Here is an 11,625-nt window from a genome sequence, read left to right as displayed (position 1 = left end):
AGCCTAACCCTCAGACGGACGATTCTTCTTCCGGCAGTGCCTCTTCTGTGGGCAACCTCGACGACTTCTAGGCACCTAGACTTGTCCTAGAAAGTTCGTGTTTTCTCTTGTAGTAGCTTGTACATAGGAAAGAGATGTTGTAAGATAGCCCTAGGGAGGAGTACCACTTGTTGTATTATATGTGGTAAGGGTGAGTGATGTTAGGTTGTAAGAAATATGCTGCTTTGAATGTAATATAAGTAGCGACTACCAGTTTGGAAATCAGGATCTTTCTACTTATCAAATCTCTTCATTTGTGCATGTTCACGCCGTTTGATGAATACAAGATGTTGCAAATTTTTGTGGCATATGTGCTCATCAAATGTCAGCTTGTTGAATTTGAGAGACTAAATTTTAGTCCAACCCCTTCTTTGATCTCTGTTGTTTAGCAGCATAACACATAGCGATGAAGAGCAAAGTGATAGATTATTTTCTTTACCTTTGGTTCTCAGCATCGAGTCTCTATACGATGGAGCTGACCAGTTTTGATTTTTGTGGGTTGCACGGTTATGTGTTGTGCATATTGTGCTACACCGCATCTAGTTACATTATTGCTGATTTTGTTTTATCCAATGTATGATCATTGCACGTACCATTGATTTTGGAAGCAAGAAATATGTATCTAATGGATGTCTTCCATAATTACAGATGGTTGGTCATACACGCGGAACGCCTGATGGCTTCGGTTGTGAAACTGGCAGTGGATCTCAGCAACCACCGCCACCCCCATCGAATCTGGCCGAGTTAATGGCCATGCAAACAGAGTTGCTTCGCCAGCTAGTCCAAGGGCAACAAAATCAGCCACGCCAACAGTATGGAGGACGGGAGGCACAACCAGCGGGTTACCAGGAATTCTTTGGTACCCAACCTCCACTTTTTAGCAAAGCTGATGACCCATTGGATGCCGATGCTTGGCTTCGTACAATCAATTCCAAGTTTGCTTTGTTAGCGGTACCATGTATTGATGCAAACAAGGCCCCCTTTGCTGCCCAACAGCTGCGTGGTCCTGCACGTATATGGTGGGATAATTATTGTGCAATGCAGCCTGCTGAACATATCATATCTTGGGAGGAATTCAGAACTGCATTCAGATCACATCATATTCCGGATGGACTAATTGAAAGAAAGTTGAATGAATTCTTGGCTCTAGATCAGGGAACCCGCACTGTTCTTCAATATGCACAGACCTTCAATCATCTGTGCCAGTATGCGGGCCATCATGCTGATACTGATGCCAAGAAACATGATCGTTTCCGTCGTGGCCTCAATACTAAGCTCAAGGAACTGTTTAAACTTGGTTCAGCCCAATACCTATAATGAGCTGGTTAATATGGCCATTACACAGGAAGATTGTATTGCTGCACATCATGCTGAGAAAAAGCGGAAGGCACCAACGGGACCCTCGAGTGCCCAGCCACCGAGGTATCGTCTAGTGCAAAACGCTCCACCCAGGCCTCCACAAAGAAATGCCCCAGTGGGTAGGTTTGTCTTTAGGCCGCCTCATCAACAAGGAGGATTCAGACCTCCAGTGCCTCAGCAACAGCAACAGCAGCAATTTAGCCCAAGGCCGAATGCCCCACAGTTCAATAGTGGGAATAGTAATAATCGATGTTTCAACATGCGGCAGTGCTTCTCATTTTGCCAAGAATTGTCCACAACCCAGAAGGAATAATCCAGGGCAAAACTCTAATCAGAACAACAACAACAACAACAACAACAAGGGCAAGGGCAAGTGGCAAATGGTGCAAGTCCGGCAAGGGCGAGTTAACTTCACCACTCTTGCAGACCTTCCAGCAGGAGCACCAGTTATGACGGGTACTTTCTCTATCCACAATAAACCCGCAGTCATATTATTTGATTCTGGTGCAACGCATAGTTTTATAAGTGCCAAATTTGGAGCAAGATTAGGATTGGATTTTTGTCATACTAAGGGGTCTTTTATGATAACAACCCCTGGTGGGAAGATCGCTTCCAATCAAATCACTAGATATGTGCCAATTAAACTGGGTAGTAAATTGATCAAGACGAATTTGATCTTAATGAATTTAGAAGGCATGGATGTTATTCTGGGCATGGATTGGATGACTAAACATAAAGTACTGTTAGATATCTCTTCCCGAGCTATCGAGATAGATTCACCACATCAAGGAGCCACCATACTCTATCTACCACAACGAGAGTGCATTAACTCTTGTGCTTATGCCGCAAAAGAAATTAAACTTGAAGATATCCCTATTGTGTGGGAGTATGCGGATGTATTTCCAGATGATTTGCCTGGAATGCCCCCTGATAAAGATATTGAGTTTGTTATTGAGCTTCAACCCGGTACCGCCCCTATTTCTAAGAGGTCGTACCGAATGCCTCCAAATGAGTTAGCAGAATTGAAAGTCCAACTCCAAGACCTTCTTGACAAAGGCTTTATACGTCCCAGTTCTTCACCCTGGGGATGTCCAGCCCTGTTTGTGAAGAAGAAAGACAATAGTTTGAGGCTATGTGTTGATTATCGACCACTCAATGCGGTCACTATTAAAAACAAGTATCCTCTTCCCCGCATTGATATTCTATTTGATCAGTTAGCTGGAGCTAAGGTTTTCTCTAAGATTGATCTTCGTTCTGGCTACCATCAAATAAAGATCAAACCTTGTGATATTCCAAAGACTGCTTTCTCCACCAGATATGGACTATATGAATATCTGGTTATGTCTTTTGGTCTTACCAACGCCCCAGCATATTTTATGTACTTGATGAATTAAGTCTTCATGCCGGAGCTGGATAAATTCGTCGTGGTTTTCATTGACGATATTTTGATCTACTCGAAGAATGAAGAAGATCATGCTGAGCATTTGCGTATCGTTCTTCAACGATTACGAGATCATCATCTTTATGCCAAATTCTCCAAGTGTGAATTTTGGTTGGACAGTGTGAAATTCTTAGGCCACACTATCTCCAGTGATGGTATATCTGTTGATCCAACTAAAGTACAAGAAGTGATGGATTGGGAATCTCCTATTTCAGTTCATCAAATTCGCAGTTTTCTTGGTTTAGCTGGATATTATCGTCGGTTCATTACTGATTTCTCCAGAATAGCCAAGCCTATGACGAAGTTATTGAAGAAGGGAGTGAAGTTTGTTTGGAATGATAAGTGTGAAGAAGCTTTCCAAACTCTCAAAGCAAGATTAACTACCGCTCCAGTATTGTCTACACCGGACAGTACCAAACCTTTTGATGTCTATTGTGATGCTTCGGGTACGGGACTTGGTTGTGTGCTTATGCAGGACAACCGGGTTATTTCTTATGCATCAAGAGCTCTCCGGAATCATGAGAAGAATTATCCAACCCATGATCTGGAGTTAGCAGCTGTCATTCACGCTCTTAAGATTTGGAGACATCATCTTATAGGAACTCACTGTAATATTTACACTGACCATAAGAGCCTCAAATATATCTTCACTCAAGCTGATCTCAACATGAGACAGAGACGCTGGCTGGAGTTGATAAAGGATTATGATCTAGAAGTGCACTATCATCCAGGAAAGGCTAATGTGGTTGCGGATGCACTCAGCCGCAAGTCACAATGCCATTGTCTATCTGTAGAACCATTCAATGAAACTCTATGCCAGGAAATGATGAAGTTGAACCTGGAAATGGTACCTCAAGGAAGTGTGAACCATATATCGATTGAGCCTACACTTCATGATAGCATCATCATGGGACAATTACATGATGAGGGTATCAAGATCATCAAGGAAAAGTTATCACAGGGAGAAGCAAAGTATAAATGTTTCCGAGTGGATCATAGAGGAGTTCTATGGTTTGAATCTCGACTGGTTGTACCTAAGGATCCTCCGCTTAGAAAGCAAATCCTTGATGAAGCACATCTATCGAAGTTTTCGATTCATCCCGGTGGTACCAAGATGTACCATGATCTCAAACAAAATTTCTGGTGGACTCGAATGAAAAGAGAGATCGCCAGATATGTTTCTGAGTGTGATGTCTGTCAAAGAGTTAAAGCTAGTCATTTGAAAGTAGCTGGTACTCTCCAACCTTTATCTATTCCATCCTGGAAATGGGAGGACATCAGTATGGATTTTATCGTTGGTTTACCCACTACTCCCCATAAGCATGATTCTGTTTGGGTAATCGTTGATAGACTCACCAAAACCGCTCATTTTATTCCAGTACACACCACTTATTCTGCCAAGAGGTACGCAGAGATTTATCTCGATCAGATTGTTCGTTTACATGGAATTCCAAAGACGATTATTTCTGATCGCGGGCCTCAGTTTATAGCACGTTTCTGGGAACAAATGCAAGAATCCCTTGGAACAAAACTGATTCGTAGTTCAGCGTACCATCCACAAACAGATGGGCAAACTGAACGAATCAATCAGATCCTTGAAGATATGTTGAGGGCATGTACTATTCAATATGGCAAGAACTGGGTTAAATGCCTAGCACTGGCAGAGTTTTCATATAATAACAGTTATCAATCCAGTTTGCAAATGGCACCATTTGAAGCATTATACGGTCGAAGGTGTCGAACTCCTTTGAATTGGTCACAAGCACGGGAACGCAAAATTTTTGGGCCAGATTTAGTCTCTGAGGCAGAGGAGCAAGTCAGAGTTATCCAGGTTAATCTTAAAGCAGCTCAATCAAGACAGAAAAGTTATGCAGACAAAAGAAGAGATCCTTTACAATTCGAGGTAGGGGACTTCGTATATTTGCGAGTATCTCCTACTAAAGGTGTTCAACGCTTTGGCGTAAAAGGAAAATTAGCACCCCGATACATCGGGCCATTTGAAATTATCGAAACTTGTGGACCCGTTGCCTACCGACTTCGTCTTCCATCTCAGTTGGCTGCCATTCATGATGTCTTCCATGTATCACAACTCCGGAAATGCACCAGGGTACCTACTGAAGTCCTTGAACCACAGGATATCGAGATTGAATCCGATCTCTCTTATAAGGAGTATCCAATCAAGATTCTTGACACCAAAGAAAGAAGTACTAGAAGGGAGAAAGTTAAAATGTACAAAATCCAATGGAATCAGCATACTGTAGAAGAAGCTACTTGGGAAACTGAAAATTTTCTCCAAAGAAACTTTCCCGACTTTCTTAGAACCAATCCAGGTACCAAGTCTTTGCATCCTTTTCTTCCGGTAATCTCGGGACGAGATTCCTTTTAGGGGGGAAGGCTGTGACACCCCGGGTGTCTGCACAGTAATTAAATAGGTGTCTGCACAGTAATTATGTATGTTTACTATGCATCATGTGTTTGTTTTGCTTAAAAAGGATCTTTTTGTAATTATGAAAGGTTATATGTGTAATTATGATTTTATGCAAGGTCCTTTCTGCTGTTGTGTTGAATAGGTTGTGTAATTATAGCTTTAGTGGAGGGTGTTTTCGCAAAATTTCAGTGCATTTAATGCATGGCAGCCATTTTTGCTTTTGAGTCTAGAGTTGAAGTGAATTTGCTTTGAAAAAGACAAATTTCCTAGAATTCAAAATCTCTTCAATGATTTTAATTTTAGCTCTTGAATCTTTGGTCAAATAAATTTTGCACAACATCAAAGTTGTAGATCTTGAAAAGTTGAACAACTTTCATGTTGGGCACTTTTTCATTTGAGCTTTAGTTTAAAAGTTATTGCTTGTTTACAGAGAGGTCCCTGGAATTTTTGGTAATTACAAATCGGCCCTTATGACCATCTCCCACATCCCTGCTCTGTTCTCGTCGCCGACGCCACCGACAGCGCCGCCGCCGACGCCTTCCCGGCCATTCCGGCCATTACTCCGCCGTGCGCTGGCGCCCACGCGTCGCGGACGACCACCTCCCCCTCCTGTTGCCTCGCGCTGGCCCTCTTCTTCCCTTGCCACGCGCCCCGCCGCTTCCAGAACCACCCCAACGGCCGCCACCGCGACGCCGCCGTGGAGCGCCCCCTGCAGAGCCCGCCGCTCTCTTCTAGCGAGCGCCCGCGCACTACAAGAGTCCCAGAACTCGATTTCGCGCGTCCCTTCGCTCTCTCATCGCTCCCACGCCGCAGAACGCCGCCGCCGCCCTGCTTGAACCCCGGCGAGCTCCACCCCGCCGCGGAGCCGCCAACCCAGACCCGCTCCACCCCTACAGCCCCCACTTTTAGCACCGCCTCGACCTCGCGCAGCTCCCAGGCCTTTTCCCCTCGCCCAAACCTCACCGGAGCCACCCCGCCGCCGTGCTCCGAGCCCGCAAGCCGCCGCTCGCCGTCGACACCCCACCTCCGACCGCCCTAGCCTCGATTCCAAGCACCCAGAGGTGCGCCTTGAACCCGTGAGGCTCACGCACCCCTCCACCCTCGCCGCCGGTGAGCCTCTCGCCGGGAAATCGCCGGTCAAACCCGCGCTCCCCCTCTGACCCGACCCGAGGACCTCGGGTTTGAATTTGATAAACCCCAGGGGGTTGTCTGCGATGTCAGTGACTCAGGGAAATAGTGCTATAAGGACTTGTTTGTTTTAGTTTGCTGTGAACTTTGAAATTCTAGATCAATTCGTAGAAAATTCATAAAATAGAAAATCTTGATGTTTTGGAATCCTCTTGAAGAGCTCTATGCAGTAGAACCATAATATGTTAGGCTGTAGTTACAAGTTTTTGCTGTAGACCTTGATTTGTGTTGCTAGGTATATAAATACTAGATGTTTAGTCTTTTTCTTATTTAATGCTTGAAAGCTGGTCTTGCTCTGAAATTTTTGTGGTAGTTTACTCATGTTACACTAGCTTTGCTATAAAAATTTCATGATCAGTTCTCTTGTGTAGCTTTTTCTTTGATTTAAACTTTGTTTAGTACACTTTATTTATGATAAATAGTTTCTGTTCTTGTTAAATCCTGAAAATATTCCTGAGTGTTCATATGGAATACCTTATCTTGTCCAGGAAGTTTAAGCCTTAGTTCATGGCTAGAACAGAAGCTAAAATTGAATCTTTCTAAAATGATGTCTGTTTTGTTTGTTTTCTCAGAATTAATTCTGTGTAGATAAAATCATGAAAAATTCACAGTAGATAAATCATCCCTGTGTAGATCTCCTGTTAAATTTTGAGCTTCTGTTTTGCTCTATTTTGATCTGTATAATTCAAGCTTGTACTAGGTGTTGCCTGCATAAATGATTTATTGTGATTAAATGGTTACATGTCTTGACATGATTTTTGTAGGGTAGATTGCTTTGTTCATGTTCTGTTTAGTGTAATTTTGGTAGATTTTATTACTAATTGTATTCTGAGTTGTTAGTTTATTTACAAACCATGACTTAATCGTATAGGAAATCACCACCACTCATTTTATGAAGTTAGTTAACTTCTTTTGTGCTGTTGATCATGATGCCTTGTGTAGTTAAATTTGTTATTTAACTACTCTATAAACGATTGCCCATGTGTGTTTTTAATGTTGTTCTTGCATTACATTTAGATACGACTGCCTTATCGGACGGGACGTACGAGCTGATTCCGGAGTCTGACGGTGGTGATCTCGAAGCTCAAGTGAACACCGCCGTACTAACTGAAGCCCCGGACCAAGGTTCGGAAGAGCCTAGGGCTGAAATAGTTAGCAACTACCGAGAAGGCAAGCCCCGGACATAACCTATACTTCAAATTAATATCATTTACTGTATTATTTTACTTGTGCATTTACAGTTCATAGGAGTTGAATTGAAACCCTAGATGCATGATCCTAGGAACCTATGTACTGAACACTAGACTTGAGTTCGAATAATTGCTAAGCTTATAGGACCGGTAAAAGTCGAGTGATTGCCTGTCACTCGCGAGCTTTATAGGAATTGCCTGTTTACTTTCTGTTATCAATATAAGGACGACGGACGGGGTTGTGTTCGATATCATGACCTTATGTGAGACCCCGTCTGTGTTGATGAACTTGCTAAGGTCGCGGTGTGTGGTAGTGCCGGTTAAGTTTTTGAAAGTACTAGCCACATGCCGTAAATATGGTACGCGGCAAGCCTAGTAGCCGATTGGACCGGGGAGTGGATATACCTTTCACTCTCTTAGTAGGGATAGGTTTTATTATTATGTTGCGCAACACTACGACTTCAAGGGACAAGGTTCGGCCTTGGAGCCCTGTAGTCGGGGAGAGTGACACTATCCACAAGCCGGAAAGAAAGGTCAACGGTTGTTTGGGAATGACCCGACGGTGTTCCAGACGTGTGTGTTAGGTTGTCCTTGCAAGGTTGAATTTCAATTCAGAATCAGTCCGCCTCTCACGATGAAATGAGACTGCTTAATTGATCTGCCACACAGAGTAATAAGAGCAACAATATTCTTATTAATCTTGATGTTTGCTTAGAAGTTCCACCATGATTGTATAGTAGATGCTTACATAGAATGGTTAATCAACTAGAATCTTGAAGCTAAAACTTGAAAGTAGGACATACTCTTTATTGCTTTTCAGCAAAAAGGAAAACCAGAGCCTCACAAAGCCTTGCATAGTCTAGTTAAAGTGGGCTACTTATACCCGTTGTCGGTTAAGTCTTGCTGAGTATTAGAATACTCAGCCTTGCTGTTGAAACTCTTTTTCAGGTATGAGTTTTGAGGATCAGATCGCTAGCTTAACCTATCCTTGCTCATTGCCTCCTGGCTGGTCCGTAGAATGGGATACATCTTCGGCCGGCAATGACTGTGACGAGTGATACCATGCTTGGGCTAGCTTGGTATACTTTTGCGACGTGTTGGAGTCATCGTGTTTCATCTTCCGCTGTTTAGACTCTGAACTTATATTCATAGCTTGTATAACTGTTTTATTTAAGTTGGCTTTGTAATAATGTTTTTAACTGGTATGTAATCGTTATTATGCCTGAGTTGTAAAATTGTGGTTGTAATATCTCTGAACTCGCCTTCGTGCGGGGTATGCTTGTTCGATCCGTGAATCGGTGGTTGTATCGGGACGTTACCCGACAGACCAAAAATTGTTCCGTTTGAAGTGCGTTTAAGCTAATGTTGCCTTTATGGTGATGGTTTACGCACTTGAGCCGGGATAATTTAGGCGGTTCTGCCACAAGCATGGCCACTTTGCTTTGCTCCCTAGCCACTCAAAGTCTCGGATTCCTGCTGCCCACTGACCAAATGAGAGAGTGTGGGGCCGGCCAACCTAAACTTTGGCCGAATTTTTTTTATGCAATGCAAAATATTTTATGCAAAAAAAATTAAAACTGTGGTTTAGAATTCTAAACATGCCATGATTTCTGAAAAGAAAGATTATGCAAGAAAATTTTAAACTATCCTATATGCAAATGCAAGAATGGATGCGTACCATGGTTCTCATGGCGATAGCTCGGGTTTTGAGTCCGGAGCGGGACTCTCCATACCTCGGGTTTTGTTGTCGTCGCCAGATGGAGTTCCAGACGAAGACACTTTTTTCCGCCATTCCTTCTTTGTGCCGGGTTTCGTTTTGATCGCTTTCGCCTCCGATTCCTCAAATTCTCTGCGAACGATTCGTTGTCTTGCGTTCCTGTAGTTATGCACTCTAATTTCCCTGTCGATTCTCAGTCATTCCAAGAGCTCGGCAAGGATATCGATTGTGGGTGTTGATGGCTTCTCCTGCTCTTTCTCGGATTTCTTCCGGTTGAATGTCTTGACTTGGGAACACTGTTCAACCTTCGGTCGGAAAGCAAACTTCTCAATCTGCCCATTGATATTGAGCTAAATCTCTCCTGCTCCAACATCAATGTGTGCGTTTGCGGTACTCAAGAACAGCCTTCCCAGAATGAGGGGCGTCTTGGCGTCGACATCCATATCGAGGACAACGAAATCAACGGGAATAAAGAAGTTCCGGATTTTAACCGGAACGTTCTCTGCAATTCCCGCAGGGTAACGGATCATTTGGTTCGCTAGCTGCAAGCACATGGCAGTAGGGGCAAGCTCATGATAATTTAGTTTATCGTAAACTACCTTAAGCATGATGCTGACACTTGCTCCCAGATCGCAATGTGCGTGTGAGAAATGTTGACTCCCGATTGAACATGTGATTGTGGGGCATCCTCGATCTTTCTTCTTCTCCAGGAGAGGATCGAGTATAGCTGCGCTACACTCCTCTGTGAGTTGCACGACCTCGGTGGTGGGCAGGCTTCTCTTGTTACCAAGTATATCTTTGATATACTTGGCGTATGTTGGGACCTGCATAGCGTCAAGAAGCGGTTTATTGACATACAACTTCCGTATTACCTCGACAAACTTGCCGAATTGCTCGTCGGCCACCGGCTTCCTTATCCGTTCCGGAAATGGTAAGGCAGTAGTGTCATGAAACTCCCGTGAAGTTCTAGGGGGTTCCACGGTTTCCTCCTGGGCAGCAGTTGTGTTGGACTCTTCTGCCTCCTCCTGATCTTCGTCTGCAGCAGAGGTATTGCTGGCGGGTACGGCTTTCTGCCGAGATCCTGCATCTTTAGGGTATGGTGGTTCTTGCGTGGACTTACATGTCCACGTAGTCACCGCACTAACACTTCCCTTGGGAGGAACTTTCGGTTGCCCAGGAAGTTCTCCCGAGTTATTGTTAGGACAAGATGAGGCTAGTTAAGCAACCTGAGTTTCTATCATTTTATTGAAGCTCACCTAATTTTTAATAACTGAATTTATACCCTCTAGTTGCCCGGCCAAAGATTCCAAAATTTTGTCATTAACGAGGAATTTCTTAATAATGTTATCATTAATTTATTTCTGGCCATAAACTAGGTCCTTTAAAGTGGGCTGAAAATTGTTATTAAAGTTCATACCTTGCTGCTGACCGAAGGGGAGGTTGGGTTGGGAATTCCAACCCTGCTGAGGACGGAAGCCAGAGCTATTGGAGTTGTTCGCTCCAACGAAGTAAGCTTCCTCCTGGGTGATCGGGCAAGAATTGCCCGTGTGTCCAGTTTCTCCACAAGTCTCGCATGTCATGTGAGAATCCATAATTTGGTTAGCCTCCTGGTGCGGAGACTCCAGTCTCTTCACGAGAAGGTCCATCTTGGCAGCGAGCATATCGATGCTGTCGATATGATGAATTCCCTTGCGGGGCTGTTGTTGCCTTTCACCTTTCCAACTCTGGTTGGAAGCAATCTTCTCTACCAGCGCTTTTGCTGCAGCAACACTGAGCGAAAGGAAGGAACCACCTGATGCTGCATCGATGTGGTTCTGAGCTGGTGTGTTTAGGCCATTGAAGAAACTCTGAATAATCAACCATTCCTCCATGCCGTGGTGAGGACATGCTGCGATGTATTCCTGGAATCTCTCCCAAGCATCCTGAATGGCTTCATCCAGGAGCTGCTGAAATCTAGAGATCTTACCTCGGAGGGCATTGGCTTTACGCACCGGGAAATATTTCGTCAGGAATGCATTGGACCAAGCTTCCCATGTGGTGAAGTCTGCTTTGTTGGTGTAAAACCACGTCTTTGCCTTGCCTAGCAAGGAGAACGGGAATAGTCGAAGACGAACATTATCCATCGTGGTGCCTTTGGGGTTGATGGTACTGCTCACTTCCAAGAAGTTTTGAAGGTGAGCGTTGGCATCCTCTGATGCCTTGCCACAGAATGGACTCGCTTGTACCATGTTCACCAGTCCCGACTTGAGCTCAAAGCCATCAT

The 11,625-nt window shown here is 44.1% G+C and overlaps 1 non-coding gene across 1 annotated transcript; it reads left to right on the top strand.

Moving 5' to 3' along the window:
• The first annotated feature begins 11,231 nt into the window (after nucleotides 1-11,231).
• Nucleotides 11,232-11,338, top strand: LOC120657906. The gene has a single exon (XR_005668436.1). It is a non-coding gene; the product is annotated as a small nucleolar RNA R71 (small nucleolar RNA).
• The last annotated feature ends 287 nt before the right edge of the window (nucleotides 11,339-11,625 follow it).

The sequence above is a fragment of the Panicum virgatum genome, chromosome 1N, assembly GCF_016808335.1.
Source record: "Panicum virgatum strain AP13 chromosome 1N, P.virgatum_v5, whole genome shotgun sequence".
Taxonomy (NCBI): Eukaryota; Viridiplantae; Streptophyta; class Magnoliopsida; order Poales; family Poaceae; genus Panicum; species Panicum virgatum.
Note: the sequence above shows the minus strand (reverse complement) of the source record. Positions and strands in the feature narration are given on the sequence as shown.